Consider the following 23,661-nt stretch of genomic DNA (forward strand, 5'->3'; position numbering starts at 1 on the left):
GGTAGGGTGTGCCATGTCTTGACACAGAGGAAAAATGTGCGTGTAAAAATATACTGTATCAGACGTAGTACCTATGGTTCGACCTCGGGACCCAGCCAGTCGGTCGAAAACACCCCACTAGCCACACAGCTTCATCATGCTAACGTGGTATGGAGGATAGGTGTGGTTAGCTCCGTCTTGACCAGCCACAACGTCTCTTGTTCTAGGAGATTCTTTTATTTTCCAAGCTTTTTTTATTTGTAATAACACCACGGCAAGCTAGCGCCGCTCTTCGTGTGTGCCCGTAAGTGAGTCAATGGTCATGCACGTGTTAACGAGGCACTCCCTCTACTCTACTCAACGTAATACTGTATAAAATCAAGTTATGGGACAAAGCCAATAACCGTTGTTATTTCAGGCTATCGACTTACGCTTTGTAGTCTAGGTTTCTAGTTCAAATCTCGTCTTTCAGATTTGTTAGTTTTAGGTCCAAATTTGATTAATGACAAGTGGGACCCCCATGTGTTGTTCCGATATTTCAGTGTAGGATGGTTTTTTCTGAACAAACACTTTGCGCGGTTAGACAAGTAACAACACGAGTTACACGTATTTTGCAAGTTTACGAAGAAAAATGACAGCAGCATAGAATACCACATCCACCCCGCAGCTTAGATGCTATGGTGATACGAGTTTTTACACCGTTGGAAGTGAGATCCAATGGCTTGGGAGTAGTCTTTGTAATTATGCGCAATTTCCAAACTCTCCAAAGGTTTTTTTGCAAATAAAACATTCAGGCCTCGTGTGTGTCGCTGCATCTTGGGTCCAACGGCTCCCCATTGCTCATATTAGGTGCTCCCCGTAGCTTAATTACCTGCTACGGTGATATGAGCATCTTGGTCGTATGATCAGTGATCAGATGGCACATGCGTAGTACCTGTACTTTCTGCGCAATTTCCAAACTCTCTTAGCCATATATTGCAAAAACATTCAAACCTCCTAATGTGGGCCATTAGATCTCCGTGAACTTGTATCACCATAGAATCTACGGTGCAGGAGCACCTCATATTCTCCCGTGTGAGAAAACATAAGGTGCTCTCGCAGCTTGGATGCTACGGTGATACGAGCTTCGAGGTCGTTTGATCTGAGATCCAATGGCATCTGGGCAGTCTTTGTGCTTGTAAGTAGTGGCTGAACTATTTGGGGGCTTTTCTGCAAAAAACCATTCGAACCACCGAGGAGGTGTTGGGTCACAAATCCAACGGCTCCGAAGAGCTTGTATCACCAAAGCATCTAAGGTGTGGTAGCACATGATATTCTTACATACAGTAGAATATGATGTCCTCGTTCATCTTAGATGCTACGGTGATACGAGCTTCGAGGTCATTGGATATGGGATCCAAGGGCATCTGAGTAGTTTTTGTGCTTGTAAGCAGTGGCCGAACTCTTTGGGGGCTTTTCGGTGAAAATCCATTCGAACCACCGAGGAGGTGTTGGGTCACAAATCCAATGGCTCCGAAGAGCTTGTATCACCAAAGCATCTAAGGTGTGGTAGCACATGATATACTTACATACAGGAGAATATGATGTCCTCCTTCATCTTAGATGCTACAGTGATACGAGCTTCGAGGTCATTGGATATGGGATCCAAGGGCATCTGAGTAGTTTCTGTACAAATTGTGTGCAATTCTCAAACTCATCAAGGTTTCCTATAAAAATATTAAGACATCATGTGAGCTGCTATATCTCAGATCTACAAGCTCCAAGGAACTCATATCGGCATATAGCATCTAAGGTATGGGGGCACATAATATTCACCCGGGTAGGAGGGGTAGGGGTGCACAACCAATCGGTGGTTGGGAGGGTGGGGACAAATTAATCTAAACAACCCTAAACTGAGCTTCACAATTTTATCTAAGGTCGAGGGGTTGACCCCGAACAATCATAGCTCCACCTAATTAAACATAACATTTTCATGTACTGTAGTACTAGACTTAATATTCATGTTTTAGTTTCATGTTCATTTTAAATATTGAATTGAGGACCATGCATGTCTTATATTTGACTCCCTTCGTTCCTAAATATTAGTCTTTTAGAGATTTCAAATGGACTGGCACATACGGATGTATATAGACATATTTTAGAGTGTAGATTCACTCATTTTGCTCCATATGTAGTCACTTGTTGAAATCTCTAAAAGACTAATATTTAGGAACAGAAGGAGTATTTTTGAATTCGTGTCATACATGCATGGTTTGGAGAAATAGATGCACTATACTTATTGGATTGTTGTTGTGTTCATGTGTGTCTGTGTTTGTGTGTGTGTGGTCATATGCTTGATACATACAAAGTTTTCTCACCTCCATACTGTTCATCTTTTAAATTTGAATTTGCATTGAAAAACTTACTAGGGATACCATGAAATGTGAAATCCACGTTGAGATCACTATATCACAAACTCACTCTAATTCAACAACTCGTCATAAATCAATTACCACGTTGAGATTAGTATTTGCAAGGAAAATACGGACATTCTAATACACATAGATTCGTTGGGCAATTTAAAAGGTTCCTTTCGTATTCTCGAATGGTAGGACCCAACGGCGTACCAGCCAGACCTTGGCTTGTGTTGATCCTAAAAAAAAATCGGGCTCGTGTCCTTCTGGTGCGTGTGTGGTACGGACATTAGGAAACCCCAACCAGTCGAGCCTCCGCGTTTCGAGTCGAAATATCTGGTCCTAGGAAATTCCCCTCATGTCCCCGGTCCATAATGACTACTGATGAACAACAGACGGATGCATTAGTAACTAGACAACGTTACCTACCGTGCTGAGCACGGTTCAATTCCCCCAGTTGCCGCTCGCCAAGGTCACCCGTCAACTGCATTGCCTAGTACTACTACTACTACAGAAGGATGAGCACAGAATTGAGCCTATTTGTTCGTGCCTAGTACTTGAGTTAACATATCAAGCAATGCACTGGTACGGATGGATTATCCTTTTACTCTGCATATATAACTTGTCTGAAGTCTAACTAAGCAAAATGTTTGACCAAATCCTTTCTTAAGAAATACAATAGGATAGATGTATGGCTTGAAAATTTATTGCATGATGCAGGTAATGACATTGTTTCGTATCCTAGATCTTAAATTTTAGAAATCCAAAAGTGACCATAAATTCTTGAAACTAAGCATGGTCACGTGATATGGCACAAATATTACTTCATAATTTTTTTCTTCAATTTGAGACAAGCTGCTTATGACAAGTTGCACAAATGAAGAGCCAAGGTATTTTGGAACAAAGACCTGTCACATTAAGGCGAACGCTTTCACTATTGAAACCGGGGGGGTTTACGTGCCGCCACGAGTCCCGCTTCTCATGGGAAGGTGCCGTCCAAGCAAGCGTGTGAGTCGACGGGAGGCGTGCGAGCAAACCGCTGCGCCGGCTGACAGGGAGGCGTGCGAGTAAAACGCTGTGCCGGCAGACAGGGAGGTGTGCGAGTAGACCGGTGTGTAGGCTCACTGGGAGGCGAGCCCTTTGACTAGGCTCCGCCGCCCACCTTCGTCCCAACTGCTCCCACTTTTAGTGTCCCCGGCGCCGCAGTTAAAAATCAACCCTGCACTACCCGATATTGCTACAATCTTCTCTCTTCCTCTCCGATTCTCATGTCGTCTACCTCCAATCAGCCTGACCTAAACGTACGCCATGCCGCATCACGATGGTTTGCCCTTAGTCTTCTAGTTTCCTGAGGAAGACACCTAGCGGGAAGACGTCACGCCTATCCCCACTCCCGTTCCGGCTCCCGCCGCCCCGACTGCGCCAGCGCCCATCCCAGTGGCATTGATGGGCTGGGAGCCGCACATTGTCACCGAGCTTGATGCCACGGGGTTCCACGAGGTCCCCGCCAACTTTCACGCGCCCGTGCACCTGCCAGCACATGCGCCTGCGCATGCACTAACACGCACGCCTGTGCCAGTGCCCGTGCACCTGCCAGCGCATGCGCCTGTGCGCGCATTGACGTCCGCGCCCATGCCGGTGCCCGTACACACGAATGTCTCCGCCGCGCCATTGACAGCGCCTGTCCCCACGCGGGTGCTAGTGCCCCCCTCGGCGGCATGGATGGCCGCCGTGGACCGCTTCCTTGCACCAACGCCAGTCGCCTCCTACCGCCAGTTGACTCGCTCCGAAGTCCAGAACATTTTGGCCTTCCTTAAATCTAGGCCAACGTCTAGGAGTACACCAACAACGGCGCAAGGCGCCGCCGACGCTGTTGGTCAGTAGCCCGACGACACATAGAGCACGGCAGAGAAGCCGCTTCCCACCGCAAGACGCCCCCGCCACCGCCGCATAATCTAAATTTTCCATTAAAAATGTTTGGATTGCCATGCTTAAAATCCGAACGTTTATCATTTCCGTTTATTTTAGATCGATCGTCGTATAATTTAAAGTTGGAGTTAGACTGAACGAAATCTATGGATTGATCGATTGAATGTTTTGCTAGAGCCGTATCAAATTAAATATAAAACGTCATCAAGCCACATGTATTCCTTGTCATCCAACGACCTAGAGTGCTTCAATGTCGAGCGCTCAACACGTTTAGCGTGCAGTTAATTTCATGCCAAAAATAGAGCTAATCACATAATAACACGCAAATAATATCCTACTTAATATCCGCATGCACTTAATATACTTCCAAATTAACGTGCATTGCACGTACACACTAACTACTGCTGCTAGTACGTGAAACTGGTGCCGTAACATGTGAACACGTACAGATATGGTCAACGGCAACATCTCCCGCGAGTTCTTCGTGTTTGCCCATGCGTCTAAACACGAAAGGGGAGGAGAGAGAGAGCACACATGGAACCCACCAGTAAGTGAAGGCGAATAGTACTGAAAATAATATTACATGTTATTCATTAAATACGTTGTGGTAATATAAAAACATTATGTGAACAAAGGGAGGTACAACAAACATTGTTGTTCTACGTATGTTGCCTATTGACGTGCGGCTTGAAGGCCCTGGTCACATATTCGATCCTCATCCTTTATTTTTTAATTTGTATATGGGTCCAAATTTGTTTCATGACATGTGGGCCCCTCGGTGTGTAGTTTGTAGCACTTTAATTTGTGGGTCGAAATTTGTTCCATTCCAAGTGGACTATCGGTGTGTAGTTTTGTAGCTTATTTATAATTATCAAAGAGGACAACAGAGTTTTTTGCAATAATACCATGGTGCGACATTGAAGGGAAATCAACTAGGGGAGTTGCAGGGGTTGCAATGGTGTTTGGAGTAGTTGTGCGCCGAATATAACGAAAATATAATCTAAACCGACCGGAATAAATGCCTACACAAATTAATCCAAGGTTGGAGTGCCCCTCGCAATGTAAAAAGCTCCGGCTTTGTGAGGGATGGAGAGGTAGCTTCAATGTGTGGAAGATACGGCATGAGAAAGCGAGATCAATCGAGAGACATATAGATAGAGAGACAAAGTGAGTGTGGTCCAACATTCATTGAACATATATGCTCTGGAGAGATATTGTCCGATTGAGCTTTTGGCAAGGGTGAGGGTTGTAAGATAGAGCTTGAGAGATGATCCAGTCACAGACGTGTAGATATATTTTGTGCGTGCGAGGAAGAAAGGTCAATCGATCGCATAGGGTCGTTGTGCGATCGAAAGAGTGAGACCGGTTGGAGAGAGTGACCTAGATAGACAATGTGCGTGAGAGAGTATACAATGTGAATAGGTCGAATTGGGCTCAAACATGGTGATATATCGTTTTTGTCCGAGAAAGAGCGAGGTCAATCGAGACATACAAAGAGAGAGAGAGACAGAGAGAGAGGGAGGGGGAGAGAGAGAGATTGAGCGAGCATGGCCCGCCATGAGGTCGAAAGAGTGGGGGCAGCTTGGATGGACTGACCTAGATAGACAATCTGCGTGAGAGAGTATAGAGTGTGTCAATCGAGGCCCGGACAGGGAGATATATCATTTGTGTGTGAAAGAAAACGAGGTTAAACGAGACTCAGATAAAGAGAGCGAGATTGAGCGAGTGTGGCCCGCCGTGCGGAAGAAAGAGTGAGACAGTCTCGAGGGAGTGACCTAGATAGACAACGTGTGTGCGTGCGCACGAGAGGTTGGCGGCTAGATAGGCAATGCATGTATTTAGCGCGAGAGGGGGAGAGGGAGAGAGAGAGCTCGGCATGGGGTGCAATGGCGGGTGTGTGAGTTAAATACATTTGGTAACAAAGTGCAAAAGGGGGGTTGTGTAGTTGAGAGAGTTAGAGATCGAAACATGGAGAGAAAGAATGAATGTGTGTTGGAAACCGATAGCTTCCTAAGGTGGTTAGGAGAGGAAGATTGACCGATACAGGAAGTATGTATCGTGTGTGCGGGGGGGGGGGGGGGGCTAAAAACAAAATTTGAATGTAGATAGTATGAGACTTAATATCGATGTTTCAATTCGGTGTACATTGTAAGATTTGAACTAAGGACCATGCATATGGGTAATTATTTCGAATTCGTGCCATACTAGGTTTTGAAAAGTTGACATTGACTCGATTTGTTGTGCTATTTTGTAGGTCATATGTTTGAATCCATACAAAAGTTTTATCACTACCATGGTGTTCATCATATACATATGAATTTGTATTAAAAACTAGTGTGGATACAGTGAAATGCGAAATCCACGTTAGAATTGGAGATCGCTATGTGACACACACTCTAATTCAAATAACTAACTATGTGACACACACTCTAATCCATGTTAGCATGGATACCATTTCATTATTTTTCAAATAACTCCTCATTAATTAATTTATAGTATCTCATTTCGAATGACTAATTATTTGCAAGGAAAACACGGGCATGGTAATACATACAGATTCATTTGCAAATGAAAGAAGATTCGTTTGCAATCTCAATTCTCCTCACAAATGTAGGCGCGCCAGGCAGACCAGGGTCGTGTCGTGGTGGTCGCGTGTGTCGTACGGTGGCTTAGCACCCAGCCACCCACCCGGATGATGCTTCGGTGCCTTAAGGCACCTACCTTTGTGTCTATGACATGTGGGCCCAACAGGTGGCTAGCCCACATGTCAGTGACCCAAAGGCAGGTGCCTTTAAGGCACCGAAGCTGCGTCCCACCCACCCCCACCCTCCCTCCCCCCTCCCCCCCAAAAAAGGACAATGACAAAATAAGTTCGCACTTCCACGTTTCGGATTGAAATATCTGGCAGCCCCAATTCTAGCCCTGCAAAATCTCCCTTCTCCACTGTCCCCTTCCACGCCCAGATTGCTCAAATCCCTAATTCGCCGCCAATCCAAGCAAAGTTTGAATCATCCATCGTCTCGTCTCTTTCCCCACCTCTGTGTCGGATGATGACGACGAAGACGACGGTTGCACTTCACCACCGCACTGGAGCTACCTCATCTACGCCCTCGTCCACTGCACCGGGTGGTCCACCGACAACGTCGGCCGCCGCAACCGACGTGCCACACATAAACCGACTTCCACTACATCAGGTGCGCTTCACTGACACCATCTCCCAGCTCACCGGGGCTACTTCACCGAGCACATCGTAGCACCTCCGCCCCCCGAGGCCGCTGGGGCTTCACCAACGGTCTTGTCCACCACATCGTAGCGAACCGCTACCACTCAAGATCTGCATCCGTGCGCGGCCAGCCAGCGCATCACCATCAACGGCTCTGAAGTGACCCGCACTCTACCTAGGCGAGCATGTCCAAACGCCGGCCCGAACTAGGTTTCCACAGATCACTCCCTTGTGCTCTATTCCGACAATGTTTGGATATCCTTTCACTGCTCTCTTAGCTTACATGCCTATGCAACTCTGACTTTAACTCTTATTTCTTCTAGAGATATCATCTGAAACAAGGAAATCCATTTTTTAGCAAAATAAGACGGTGCTACGGGATCTGGTACACATCATGCACACCCGTATAAGCTTGTAAGTATCTGTCCTCCGGTACAACAGCAAGGTCGATTCCTCTTATTTGATCAACCATTTGCCGTGTCAAAAATGCAGAGGGGGATGTAAGGAGAACAAGGCCTACACATCCAAGCAAGTGGTAACATGGACTTGTACATGGAACATCCCAAACGCAAGCAAAGCTGCAGTGAGCCTGTACAACGAGCTAGCGTAAGTCCCTGCATTTCATTTAATTCATACTGGCATTCGTGTATGATTTGTGTGCACTGGAGGATCCACGAATTCAAGTTACCAGGGGCGAACATTTAACTTAAAAAATACAAAGGCACTTGCACTCCGGAAATCAACATAACTTGATAAATATGAAGCTACATGCACTTTGAAAACCAGCTAAATGATACAAGCACCAAAAAACACAAAATTCAACATGGTGTACAAGGACTACAAACATGGTATGTATGTGCTTGAATTATTCGTTCTCTGGCTGAAAATATCGAAGTGTAATTGCACCTATAACCAGTGTGCAAACTGCATATCAATATATCTATCCTGCACAAGTATGCCAATAGTTTCAAACAACAGATTAGAAAAGTATTTATGCTACGTTGTCATGATACGGGGACTTTCTGGTAGACGGCCTCGACGTTTCCTCAAGCCATGAAAATGCACTATAATTTGCTTGTCATCAATGCATGCAAATCTCTATATCTCTATCAACATAGCAGATCATCATTAGACACTAAATCCTTCAATGGGACCTTACAAAATGCTTGCATTAGATCCCTCATTAGACACTATATGTTCATCATGAGGAGCATGTAAAATGTTTGCATCAAATCCTTCATTAGCAGCCTGTTCATTAGACACTTTCGGCTCAAGAACAACATGAGCTTGGATGTTTGCACCGGAAACTTGATTAGATACATCAGATTCAGTCAGTTCAATATTGATTGGGGGAGTTATAAAATAAGTAGAAATTGGTTTCATTTTCTCATAGATTCCCTACATACAAACAGTTTTACAACACCGTCAGGTTTAACTATTGGCCAGAAATTGAAGAGTTGAATTAGATATAATCAGGGATGTGATGTACTTGCTCGTTGCGCATGCTACTCTTGCAAGCTGCGACTGTCCGTTTGCGCAAGCTCGATGCCATGCCCGTGCTGCCGCCGCTGCCTCCCACGTAGGCTACACCCAGGATTGGATCTTCATCTTCTTGTCCGTCTGTTCGCTTGAATCCCGGCGACCGCCCTCCAACGAGGGCGCGAGGAAGTGTTGTGTCGGTCTGTCCAGCGGCGGCTAGGTTAGGAGCGAACCAGACTGGAGGCTAGAGCGAATGAATTGAGATTTTTCCTACTGTCGATCAATATGGGAGGCGCTCGTTCGGGCCGTGAGCCTGCTATAGGGCCTGCCTTGCACTTATCTTATTGGCCCATCCAAATTGAAACATTTTTCTTCATTTTTTACATTGCCTGCTCATGCGTTGGGATGAACAAAACTAGCGTCGGCCAACCTGGACGACTCAAACTAGGTGCACACTTTCTAGCCACCCGAGGCGGCTGCCCATACCAGCCCCTATGGTGGCGTCGCCCCTTTTTGCGTGTATGATTGGGGTAGTGAAAAATATTCTAGTGGCGTTTTTGATTTACCCACAGAATTGTTGAATTTCTTGTTTCTATGAACTGAGTTTGCCAATAATGTGAAGGAAGCCAGTCTTTTCATCCTATTGTAGATTGCTTAGATCTCGATATGCCAAAAGTAATCGCATGAAATATACAATAAAAGCCAGTGTGATGTGTGTGGCCACAACTAGTCTGACTACATGTCCTCATATAACATATCAAGGACGCACCATCTTACTAGATTAACCATTTGACTTACCAATGCAGTGTGGGAAGAAAGAAGTATTGGGACTGTGTATCCAAGCAATTGATGCCACTGACTCGTTCGTACAACCTTGTAAGTGAAAAAAGAAGTTGCAGTGTGCCTGTACAAAGAACTAGCGTAAGTTTAGTTACCTGCTTCTCAGAATTTTAGTTAGCCACTTATTGCAAAATTGTTCAATTACGTTGCTTGGCTTAATTTAGTTTGCTACTGATTACATAATGCCATAGTCTGTTAATCCTATTATAGACTGCGCCTATCTATGTGTTTGATACTTACTGTTAAGAATTACCTATTTGCCTGAACTTAAATAACTACTTGTTTGTTTAACTGCTTTGTTGCTGCAACAACGGGTTACAATGATGTTAATAACTACTTTTCAGCATCCAATTGAAACTCTTTAATTCCTTGTTTGTTTAACTGGTTTGCTGTTATAACTCCCAGTCGAGATGTTTTGCTAACTTCAACTTTTCTAAATCCAATCGGAACTTTAATGGCAAAACAGGTTAGCCCAAGATTAAAGAGCGAGGTCCCCATGGAGGTTGTATCATCCCACAGCAGTGGCACCGGCCCAATCATGCATTATGAATTGCCAACTTCTGATGCTCTAGAGGCTAAACTAGTGGTAGAAAGAGATTCTGCTTCTGCACTCAGGGATGAAGTTGACACATTGAGGAAGCAAACATCACAATCACAACACTACAAGGATACCCCTTATAAAGCAACACACATTCTACAACATTTTGGCTATACGTTGAAAAATTCACAATAGATACACGTATTGAAGGTTGCAGATAAGCGTTGCAGATTTGCAGCTATTGACCTTATCGCCGGACATACGCAAAAAATGAAAATGAAAATGAAAAAACAGAGAGAGGGACGCGAGGGAAACAGAGCCCCCGATGCCCCTCATTGCCCCTCGTCTCTCCCAAATCGCCGCCACCAACCACCGCGTCACCCTCCTCCTCCCACCTCGCCGCCGGCCCTCCCCTCCCCTCCTCCCACATCATAGCTCGGGCGGCTACCGGATCCGCCATATCCCCCACCCACCCATCCCTCTCACATCCCATCTCCTCTCTTGACGTAGCTCCTCGTTGCGCCACCTCCGGCGACTGACTCAGGCGACGTCCGGCGAATCCCGCCATCGCGAAGCACAACCCGAGGTCCCCTTACACAGCGGCGCGCTCCCATGCGGCTTGATCCGGCGCTCGCGGCCACCAAAGCTCACCCATGACCTTCCCCTGATGGCTAGGGTTTCGGGCGCCGGCTTCGGTGCCGGTGGCCATGTCGTCCTCCTCTCGCCGATGAGTGAATCCCCTCCCCTGGCTTCGTCCTATCTCTCTTCCCCTTTCTCTAACCTCTATTCTTATCTTCTCCTCTAGACGTCTAGGTATGCACCCCGGATTCTATTGCAGCTACTCACTGTCAAAGAAGGTTGGCCCTTGTACAATTCATTGACGAAAACTGATAGTTCTGCAGACTGACTTCCGATCTCCGTTGATTTACATTCATGCACTGATTGCTAATTCTATTAAATTAGTATAGTAATTATTAGATATCAATGGAGCATCAATTTTTTTTAAATCTTATACGCTGCTAACTCATCAATCCTTCACAGATGAGTCATTAATCCTTTTAAATTGTTTTGATGTAGAGAAACACTAGTTCATATATGTGACCACATATTAAATAGTCTACTGCAAGAGTTATAATATTTAAGGCCGGATCTAGTCTTTATAGGTTTTTTGTTATAATATTGTCATACAGTATTATAACTCTAGGTTATAATATTTAAAACTGAATAATCCGCGACGCTGCCACTGGCTGTGGATACAGTAGTTTATATAACTTGAGACAAACAGCGCCCAGTGGCTGCTCTGGCACAGTGGTAAACTAATGGAGACTTGCGAATAAGACCACTTAACAAAGAAGAAGGCAATGGAATCACTAAACAAGAGCGGCGATTTCCCTTGGACAGTTGGTCTCTGAATTTCATGCAGGCCACCAAGACATCTGGTTGACCTGATAGCAGCCACCATTATCAGCATGCTCCCTGATGCCAATGGAAGCAGATGTGCCTCGTCCGATTCTTACGCCAATAAACAATGAGAAAATAAGGTTCATTTGCTTCTTGTACAACGAATTAGAAATGAAAAAATGCACGTTCTATGACATGGAAGCGAGTACGGATTGGATCATTCGGCTCCAAGCTAAGCCAACTGCTACCCTGTTGGTGTTGCTTTTCTACCAGCTACCGGCACAACACTAACTAAAAGCAGGCCGCAGAGCACCAACCAGCTATCTTGGCTGTCGTGGGCACCACTGCTGCTCTCGTAGGCCTCGGCTAGCCCACAGTCACAAAGGTCCTGCTCTTTCATACGTACGGAGTACCTGCCACTGCCACTGCCACTGCCACATCTGAATTTTTCTGCATATGTTTTGGGAGTACTCGTCACTATATAATTGGAGTTTGCTGTGACAGTGCAGAGCTGGTGCTGCAGCAGCCAGCGGCGCGAATCAACCTAGAGTTATAATATTGTATGGCAGTTTTGATGAGTAACTAATCAAAGTTTTTTATTGCAATTTCAGACTATTTAGGAGTCTGATGGTTAGGTTATTTAGGTGGAGGTAGTAGCTTGCTAATGGTGGCTTTCATGTCCAGCTCAAAAACTAGAGGATGTGGACCTGTTGGGGGAAGCACGTACACATTTGTTTTAGTGGGCAGGTGAATTAATAATGCGCATGGTTTCTTCTATGATGTTGCTGATATGATTCAGAACACTGCTAAATACTTCTCTCCATGCCGGTTAATATACTGATTGTTGTATGCTCTTACTATTCACCATAAGATAGTAAACATCTTCTTTTTTGAGATTTAGTACACATTTTTCTTTGTCGTTTGGTTATGTGATTGTCCCCTCATAGCATGCAGTTATTATATATACACTTGGGTCAAGTCATTGCAGAGGATTCATCTATACCAAGTACTCCCTCCGTAAACAAATATAAGAGCGTTTAGATCACTAGTGATATAAATGCTCTTATATTTCTTTACGGAGGGAGTAGTAGTGATCTAAACGCTCTTATATTTCTTTACGTTGCGAGTACTTATCAACTAATCTACTAGTGATCTAAACACTCTTATATTTCTTTACAAAGGGAGTAGTAGTGATCTAAATGCTCTTATATTTCTTTATGATGCGAGTACTTATCTACTAATCTAAAAAAAGGTACTTATCTACTACCGCTAAAACTGAATCCCAATACCCCACTTAGATGCAACCTACACCTGAGCTTTATGCATGTTCATGTGCAAACATTGAGATACTAAAGCTTGCAGCAAGCACACGCACATATACACAGGCAGCGGCTCATTGTTAATCATCATGTTTATCATCCGTTAAGTAGAGGCTCATTGTTTGTTTGTGTGCAGGTTTCCAAAGGAAGAAATACTCAATGCCATTCGGTGGTTTTCAATGTGCCATTCTCTACATTCATAGTACGTCACTGTGTTTTACCTTTAACTAAGACTATTTTCGTTGTGGTGATTATTTATTTATTCCTTTATTGCTTACATTAGCTCTAACCATTTTTCAGCCTCCTTTTCTACTCTTATTCAACTATTTATTTACTCCTATCTCGCCAATGGTGTACCTATTGTTGTGTGTAATTTAATGTGAGGTGTCACACTCATCCGTTTAGGCACTATCGAGATTGAGGCGAACATCATAGACAGCTGGAGCTGCGAGTAGATTTGTCCAAGATATGATAGTGTTCATAGTCATGGTTCTGGTAACTGTCCACAATCTCCATATCTTAACTATTTGTGAAGATGGAAATGCAAGTAATGTTCTCCTTAGATGATCTTGACTTTTGATTCGTACATTGCTGAACTAACCACTGATCTCTCGCCACTTTGATTAATAAATTGATGAATTATCCACATGAACTCTTGCTGTTACAGTTCATAAATTGCTAAGTTTCCCATTATGTCGATTGCACTGTTCCATATGAGCAGTGTCTATTGTTCTTTTAACCCGTCAACTAAGTAAGTACTATGTTATTAGTGGCTTCTTTTAGGCCACAATCACATCTGTTTATTTTTCTTCGAGTCTGTTTATGTTTGTTTTGTGACCTGAAGTAGTATATTGAGTTGTAAGGGAATACTTTTAGGTTACAACTTTTCTTTGTAATAGTCATCATCTAGACGGACAACCAATGTTTCGGAAGTAATGACCATTTGTAAGAAGTAATACTTCTTATTTGCTAGGCAACCCGTCACTATTTACATCATGTCAATGTATTGTGTATTAACAGTTCATTTTGTTATTTTCTTTGTAGATTTAAAAGATATATGGACTCTTATATGGGTGCCCCGTAGGTATACTGCAATGATGATGATGATGTTCTGGTTCACGATGATGACAATGATGGCTGTTCTTAGTTTTAGTTATGATGGCTGTTTTCAGTTTTAGTTAAGTTATAGGGATGATGTTCCTGTTGGATGATGTTCCTTGGTTAAGTTTTAGTGAATTTGTAGGGATGTTGATGGATGCTTTCACATTTGGAAGTTGTTCCTCCTGTAATATTAACAATTGTAATCCCACAGTTTTTTTCAATATATGATTTCTTCCTCTCGTGCATATATTTTTTCTTCTGACTTGATATACATACTTATCACCATTATGCGGAGCATTATTTTAATTGCTGACAATATATAAAATATTATTCACATTTTATATGTAAAACACCTGAAGCGTTAAAAATTATATGTTGCGAAGCAATGGGATTTGAGTTCCTATACATTAACCACCAACGTATATGGGTGTTGTAAAAGTTGGTTTTATGTGTTGTAGTCTTGCAACAGTTCCTTTTACCAACAGAAGTGTAACCGTTGCATTATGCGCTAGCAACACTGGATAAGGCAACGCATCCCAAACCGTTGGTAAAGACCCTTGCAACGCATATATGGACTTTTAGATACGGAAAAATGCGTTGCTACAGGTGGGGTCCTATTATAGTGCAAGTAGTACTCAAGACAACCATTAAATATTTGGTGGATTTCAAAACAAAGCAAGCTAAGACTGACCACATTGTTAAGGTCCTGAAGGAAAAAAGGAAATTAAATTCCCACTTGGTAAATCATAGGTGAAATGTTATTTCCATCGTTGAATAACCTTTGTGTTGTTTGTTCATGTAATCAATCAAACCATTTGTTTTAGAGATCATGTAATAATTGTTTTTTGTTTTTTGTTTTTTGGTTTGTAATTTTATTTGAGCACAAGTCTGTATTAATTGATAAGACTCGGAGACATTTCATTTTGATTATTGTGCCAGACCTACAAATATGCCAATCGGGCTGAATGTGCATTCAACAATAATAGTAGTATGGATGGACCATAAGTGGCATGCATCAGAAAGGGCCGAGATGTTGTAGTAGCTTGGCTAAAAAAGGATGTTATTGTAGCAAAAAAAGTACAGCGGCCAGCCTTATGTATGTTAGTTGATATTATTGATCCATATACTATATAAGTGTCTATATGTCTGTTAGTTCTGTACATTCTTGGTTGATTGACTCGGTATTTGAATCTTGATACATTGCTTGTGTACATATCTAAATGGGAGTACACATTATGTTGTGCGTGACATTTGAATTGGACATGAAGTGTTCCAAATATTCGAATTCACCTTAAACTGGATTCTAGCTTCTGAATTTGAGTATTAGCATTTGTAAAACATATTCATATATGACAGTGGAATACATCTTTGCCGTCCTTTTGAAGATATATAAAAACACATAGAATGATTTATAAAGATTCGTATAGCAATACGAAATGGATTCAAATTTAGTTGCCAGGTTAAACGTGGATGCTTATTGTCCCAAAATTCAAAAGAAGTGGCAAAGTGTCCACTCCCACATCGGCTGCCCGAAGCCAAGTGTTTGGGAGATGGAAATTACTGTCTACCTGTTACACGGACAATCCATCGACCCGATTTCCACTGCTCTAAATAGGGGTAGGTTAGTAACTTCAATTAGACATGACACGACCGCCTTTGAGCCCATTCCGACACATTGGGCGCCAAACATGGGCGGCAAAACACATTTGATTCAAGCTCGTCCGAAAGACCTCTGTTTCTCCCTCCATTTCCCCATTCATACACGGTGGGCGGCAAAATAAACTTGACTCGGCCGAAATCAATGTAGGAAAATATTTTGAATAGGGGCAGGTTTGTAACTTCACTCAGACGTGACACAACCGCCCTACCTGTCAGCCATGTTCATACACTGTGGGCGCCAACCATCGGCGCCAACCACCCTCTCCTTTCTCAAAATCGCTCTGGGCAAATATTGGCGAGATGCGAGATTATCGTCGTATCCCCAACCGACGAGATGTCCAAATTTTAAACGTGGCCTAAGTTCGTAACTTTCCCATATTTCAGACAGGCGCGTCCCAAAAACATGGTTCCCCGTACCTCTCCCTCCCTTTTCCCATTCATACACCATCCGTGCTAGAACACCATCCCCACACCAGCCTCCGTCTGCCACCCCATCCATCGTCGCCGGCCTCCACACCATCCATCGCCACTGTCGTCCACCACATCCATCGCCACTGTCCTCCACCATGCCGGAGCGCCTACCAAGACCACGTCATCCACTGCTAGAGATGGATGTTTCTCATCCATGGCGACGGACCAAGAGCCTTGCATCACGTCCTCTCGCTTCATCGGCGCTGTCGTCCTCTTTGCCAGGGCCGCTCACACGACCTTCTCTTCCACCGCAACTGGACTTATCCCCCGATGCACCCATCTACTGTCGCAGAACTGCTTCAACGCCACCGACAGCCATCGCACCCCCGATGCCTACACGGCGCCGCAAGAGAGGTGGTACTTCATATCTCCTCAACCTTTTGATCTCAACCAGAAAATAGATCTTAACTTGGTTACTCTACTTTCTTTTCAGCTCTTAGAATTTAGTTCTTAGTTCGAAGCAAACAATGGCTGCTAAATATCATTTCTCCGGTTTGCAGCTTCAAATCTGCCATGGCACAGTCACAATACGGTTTAATTGATCATGTTGGTTCCATGGCGGTTTCTTTAATATAAATCGGAGGGGAAACCCTCTTTTGCTAAAAAAAATATGCTTAGAGTTTCCCCCTTTTATGATCACTATAAGTCAGAATACGTGCTTCATGTCATAATAGCACTGCTCCACCCGTCAAGCTAAACAAGCTTAGTTGTTCAAATACGAATCTGATATTATTAAAACAGAGTCGTTTAATTGGTCAGCTAAATTTTCCTAAATTAGTTTCGAAAATGCATGTTCGCTGCTCGGGTGTGTATCTCTACAGGGTGCCCACGGTGGGCCGGCCCACCATGGGATTTTGGGTCGTACCAGGGCCCGATTCCCCTCTGTTCTGCTACGCGCTTCTGATTTCTACTCGCCCCCAGCCGCCTGCCTCGCCGGCGACTTGCCGTCCCCGGACGGCATGACTCTAGGAAGATTTTGTACGGTCTCTTACTGCAATTACAATTCTGCATACTTGTCCTCGTAAGCTCAGAAGTAAATGATTGATTCACTACATCTATGCTTGCCTTGTCATATTTGTTGTCAATATTATTTTAGGGTGGACCACCCTGTTTCTAAATATTGGAACCGTAGACATGAGTGAATAGTATTTCTCTATGTGATCTCTTCCATCATGCGTAGGCAACGAACACTGCATTGTATAGAAAGAAAGTGTCATTTCCAGCTTTTACATAGGCTTCGATCTTTTACATGGAATACATCTGCCTACTTTCTTTGTGTGGCACTACCAACACTCCACCATTGGATCTAAACATTATGCCACTCATAATTCCTTAGTTTATTTGTTCAAATACGAATTTCATATGATTCTAATGTTCCTACTTCAGTTTTGAAATGTGTGTCTGCCTATTATAGAGACATAAGGGTTTTGTATTTCTGTGTGTGGTCTGGTCAGCACGGTTGGGGGGTGAAGTTTGCATATGCAGGGGTTTATATGGAGGCACTCTTCGAGTTGAATCCGCAATGCATTCCATAGATACTCTAACTACTTTTTATGTTTTCTTGAATCTCAGATTCTGAACAGCATCATAATGATTATGAGCTTGCGCGCATGAAAAGAATAAAGCAGAACAATGCCATGGCTGTCAAACTTGGCATTAAGGGAGTAAAATCAAGTCTGGATGCAATGCAATGCAAACGCTCTCCACCTACAGATTCATGCTCAGAATATGATCCTAACAGTGATTCTGAGCTAGAGGGAGACCTAAGTCAATGTAGCTCCATAGTGGAGGAGTCAGAGGAAGATGCCCTATCTTATTCACCCATCAAGGTGCTTGCTCTAACTTTCCAAGGTTATATTGGTCGCACATATCTTGCAACTGATGCTTTGCGTTGCTTCTACTTTGTTGAACTGCCACTAGCTAGTTTACACATCGTGTATGTGAATACGCCATGCCTATCCATTTTCAGTACATATTCCATCTGTCATCATACCATATTTATCCATTCAAATGTTGTTCTTGTGTATCAGACATTCAAAAGGAAGAGGGCGATTGCTGATCATGGAGGAGCACAAGCAAAGTATTTGGAAGAGGTAGTGGCACCTGATATGTAACGCCCACGATGTCGCTATATCTCCCACGACTTAGAGGCATAACCACATTGTAAGCAATGTCGCAAGTGGGGTAATCTTCACACAACCCATGTACTGAATAAAGGGAACGAGATACATAGTTGGCTTACAATCGCCACATCACACAATAGCATAAATATAAAATTACATTTATCTAGATACAATCAAGGTCCGACTACGGAACCAAAATGAAGACAACCCCAAATGCAACAAAGTCCCCGATCGCCCCAAGTGGGCACCACTACTGATCGTCTGGAAAGGAAACGTAGTATCGTCCTGAGTCCTCATCGAACTCCCACTTGAGCTCAGTCGAATCGCCTGGAGCGGTACCATCGGTCCCTGCATCTGGTTTTGAAGGAATCTGTGAGTCATGGGGACTCAGCAATCTCGCACCCTCGCGATCAAGACTATTTAAGCTTATAGGAAGGGTAAAAGGTATGAGGTGGAGTTGCAGCAAGCACTAGCATATATGGTGGCTAACATACGCAAATGAGAACGAGAAGAGAAGGCAAAGGCACGATCGATAAACTATGATCAAGAAGTGATCCTAGAACAACCTACATTCAAGCATAACACGAGTCCGTGTTCTCTTCCCGGACTCCGCCGAAAAGAGACCATCACGGCTACACACGCTTTTGATTCTTTTTAATTAAGTTATGTTTAAGGTTTTCTACAACCGGACATTAACAAATTTCCCATCTGCCCATAACTGCGGGCATGGCTTTTGAAAGTTCAAATCCCTGCAGGGTGTCCCAACTTAGCCCATCACAAGCTCTCATGGTCAACGAAGGATATTCCTTCTCCCAAGACAATCCGATCAGACTCGGAATCCTGGTTACAAGACATCTCGATAAAGGTAAAACAAGTCTAGCAAAACCACCCGAATGTGCCAACAAATCCCGATAGGAGCTGCACATATCTCGTTCTCAGGGCACACCGGATAAGCAATCCGTACAACTAAAACCAACCCTCAGGTTTCCCCGAGGTGGCGTTTCAAGGGGCTCTAGTTTGGACCAACACTCAGAGGAGCACTGGCCCGGGGGTTTAAAATAAAGATGACCCTTAAGTCCACGGAACCCAAGGGAAAAGAGTCTAGGTGGCGAATGGTAAAACCAAGGTTGGGCTTTGCTGGAGGAGTTTTATTCAAGGCGAACTGTCAAGGGGTTCCCATTATAACCCAACCGTGTAAGGAACACAAAATCAAGGAACATAACACCGGTATGACGGAAACTAGGGCGGCAAGAGTGGAACAAAACACCAGGCATAAGGCCGAGCCTTCCACTCTTTACCAAGTGTATAGATGCATTAAAGTGGATAAGAAATAATAATGATATCCCAATAGTAAAACATGTTCCAACAAGGAAAAACTCAATCTTCACCTGCAACTAGCAACGCTATAAGAGGGGCTGAGCGAAGCGGTAACATAGCCAAACAACGGTTTGCTAGGACAAGGTGGGTTAGAGGTTTGACATGGAAATATGGGAGGCATGATAAGCAAGTGGTAGGTATCATGGCATAGGCATAGCAATAGAACGAGCATCTAGCAAGCAAAGAGAAGTGATTTCGAGGGTTTGGTCATCTTGACTGCAAAGTTCTCTGAGTTGACGTTAGCTTGATCCTCATAAGCGTACTCAACGGGCTCCTCGATCACGTACTCGTCTCCCGGCTCTACCCAAAGCAAGAACACAAGCAAAGGGAGACACAATCAACCACGATGCAATGCACAAGCAACATGATGCAAAACATGGCATGATATGCGGGATGCGATATGCGATGCATATGCATGCTTCGGAAAGAAAGATTGAACCTCGCCTCAACTTGGAAAACGAAGAGTGCCACTGGAAAGATGAGTTGATTTCAGTCGAAATCGATATAAAGATCACCGGACTCGGATGCACGGTTTGCAAATGGCAAGCGAAACAAATATGGCACCGATCTGCGATTAACAGCACGAGACCATCTAAATGCATCAACAACAACATGCTACTGCACTCTAACATAGCAACAAAGTACATGGAAGGGATCCACTCAAGATGCTTGACAAAATATGAACACTGAGCTACGGCTAATTCACTCAATAGCAGGTTCAAACAAGCATGGCAAAAGTTCAAAAGATAACAGGTTACAGACTTAGTGAAAATAACAACATGTCAGGAATTTAACATCAGGAAGCAATGTTTAGAGTAAGATAACAACATGCTACAGGAACATATCATGGCAAAGCAAAGCATGGCATGAAGCTACTCAAATCATACCACAAAAGTCCCTTACTGACCATAAGCCAAAAGGGATCAGAAAATTCAATGGCAACCATGTGAACATAGCAACTTTCGTTAATAGATTTAGACATAGCAGAAAACTGGAACATGGCAAAACAGATTCACGTAGACATGTTTACGAGCTCGACGCACTCACCACAAGGCATTGCATGACAAACTAAGCATACATCCAACAAGTAGACATGGCATAGAAGCTAAGCATGGAAAGAATAACTTCATAGCATGCATGGATCAACTACAACAACCTCGGCAAAATTGCTTAACATGTAAACAATCTTCCAGGAACATTTTATAGCAAAAGTAGAGCTCGATTGAGTCAAGCTAGGGTGATCCATAATTGCAAAAAAAGACATGCACAGATAGAGCACAACAATATCTCCAAAACATCCTTAATGATCATGCTCAAAAGAGGCATGGATCACTCTGTAGCAACATGAATACATGGCATAAAAATATTAACAGGGCAAAGACTTAGAAGATTTCTAAGTCCCTGAAATTAGCAACATTACGAGAGCTACTTTGCATGCTTGTTCTAGTCACCACAAAGATCACAAAAATACATGGCATACACTCCTGTAAAGATGGCATGGCATACTTCAAAACACATGTAGGGCTCAAGATCATAGGAGGCACACATTAAACATGGCAAAAATGACAAATGTCCAATCTCTGATAAGAATCTGAAACTAACATTGCATAGCACTCTTGCAACAGCATTTAGGGCATCAAGATGAACTCAAATGAACATGGTGCAATGGAATGAAATAAAGTACTTGTCGAGGCGAACAATTTGATAGGCTACACGCCCAAAACGGAGCCACGGTTGCAGAGATATGATGCAATGAAAAACGCTAAAAATTACTGAAACGGGGCAAATGTCAACCTCTCTCAGATCCGGATCTAAGGTTTACTGTAGCGACGCGAGGATCGAGGTTCGCCGGCCAGAGAGGACGGAGTGGATCGGCGTGCACCGGCGACGAGGGCGGCGCGGCGAACGGCGTCGGCGGGAGGAGGCGAGGGACGGGCGCGGCGGTGGCCGGCGGGAATGGCAGGCGGCGGCGCGGCGTTGGCGCACGGCGAGGCGCGTCAGCGGTGACCGGCGATGGCGGTGGCGGCGCCGGTCGGCGCTCGCCGGCGAGGAAGGCGGCGGGACGAGGCGTGGGCGGCACGGCGGCTACGGGCCGCGGGGGCCCTCCCTAGGCCTGGGCGGGCCGGCGAAGTGGGGATGCAGGGCTCCACGGGGCAGCTCAGGAGTGGGCGGCGGTGGCGGCGGACATGTCCGGCCCGGCGGATTTCGTCCGGCGGCGGAGAGGGAGCGGGGCTAGGGTTAGGGATCCGGAATTTTCGGAGGGGGTTCTATATTTATAGGTAGAGGGAGCTAGGAGCCTCCAAATTGAGCATGGTTTGCGGCCATGCGATCGTGATCGAATGACCGAGATGATGGAGGGGGTTTAGGTGGGCTTTGGGCCACTTTGGAGGGGTGTTGGGCTGCAACACAAACGAGGCCTTCTCGGTTCCTCGGTTAACCGTTGGAGTATCAAACGAAGTCCAAATGGCACGAAACTTGATAGGCGGTCTACCGGTAGTAAACCAAGGCCACTTGGCAAGTCTCAGTCCAATATGAGAACGTTTAACATCCACACACGAAAAAAGGTAGAAAGGGACACTGGAGGACATAGGAGCGCCGGAATGCAAAATGGACAACGGGGAAAATGCTCGGACGCATGAAACGAACATGTTTGCAAATGCGGTGCACATGATGACATGATATGAGATGCATGACAAAGACAAAACAACACGAAGACAAAAAAACCCGACAACGAGGAAATAACATAACTTAGTGCCAGAAATGGCAAGAGTTGGAATACAAATATGGCGGGTTACATATGGGGGGTTACAACACTCCACCACTACGAAAGGATCTCATCCCGAGATCTAGGACTGGAAAAACTCCGGGTATTCAGAACGGAGGTGGTCCTCGCGTTCCCAGGTGGCTTCACGGTCGGAATGATGTGACCACTTTACTTTTAGGAATTTGATAGACTTGTTGCGAGTCTTGCGCTCAGTTTCTTCAAGAATAGCAACGGGGTGCTTGACGGTGTCCTGGACTAGGGGGTACTCACCACGTCATTTCCCGATCTGTTAGATTGGGCCGAGGACCCCCATGGCCGTATACTCATGGGCCAGTCCGGACAACTGCCGCATACATGGAAGATTCCACAAGACTTGGTGATCAAGACAAGGACTCCTCCCCACCGGTGTATTCGGCTAGGACTCTTGTTATCCTAGGCCTCTGGTGCATTATATAAACTGAGGCCAGGCTAGTCGATAGAGGATATACATACAATCATACCGTAGGCTAGCTTCTAGGGTTTAGCCTCTCCGATCTCGTGGTAGATCTACTCTTGTACTACCCATAATATAAATATTAATCAAGCAGGACGTAGGGTTTTACCTCCATCAAGAGGGCCCGAACCTGGGTAAAACTTCGTGTCCCCTGCCTCCTGTTACCATCCGCCTAGACGCACAGTTCGGGACCCCCTACCCGAGATCCGCCGGTTTTGACACCGACATTGGTGCTTTCATTGAGAGTTCCGATGTGTGATCGGCAAAAGGATCGATGGCTCGTCCGCATATTAACTATGACATCGACATATTTGTCACTAGCTCGACTGGTCACCTTGGCTGGACCAAGGACTGTGCCCAACCTCCGATCGTCATGTTCGGATGAGGGCCTTCATCAACATCAACTCCAATCTCCATCAAGATCATGGAGGAATCATCCATGGAGCTCGGGGGCTCAACGTCAACATTGCCCTCGAGTGACCGTGCTGTTTTTCCGAACAACAAACTTGTATCCGCTGCCACCACCTCTTAGAGTATCACTTTGATGATCCCTTTGGTGGAATAGTGCGGAA

General features: G+C 44.6%; 1 long non-coding RNA gene across 1 annotated transcript; it reads left to right on the forward strand.

Moving 5' to 3' along the window:
• The first annotated feature begins 10,721 nt into the window (after window positions 1–10,721).
• Window positions 10,722–14,438, forward strand: LOC125548380. The gene is made up of 4 exons (XR_007301052.1): window positions 10,722–12,529; window positions 13,238–13,303; window positions 13,507–13,596; window positions 14,146–14,438. It is a non-coding gene; the product is annotated as an uncharacterized LOC125548380 (long non-coding RNA).
• The last annotated feature ends 9,223 nt before the right edge of the window (window positions 14,439–23,661 follow it).

This window comes from Triticum urartu, chromosome 3 (genome assembly GCF_003073215.2).
Source record: "Triticum urartu cultivar G1812 chromosome 3, Tu2.1, whole genome shotgun sequence".
Classification (NCBI taxonomy): Eukaryota; Viridiplantae; Streptophyta; class Magnoliopsida; order Poales; family Poaceae; genus Triticum; species Triticum urartu.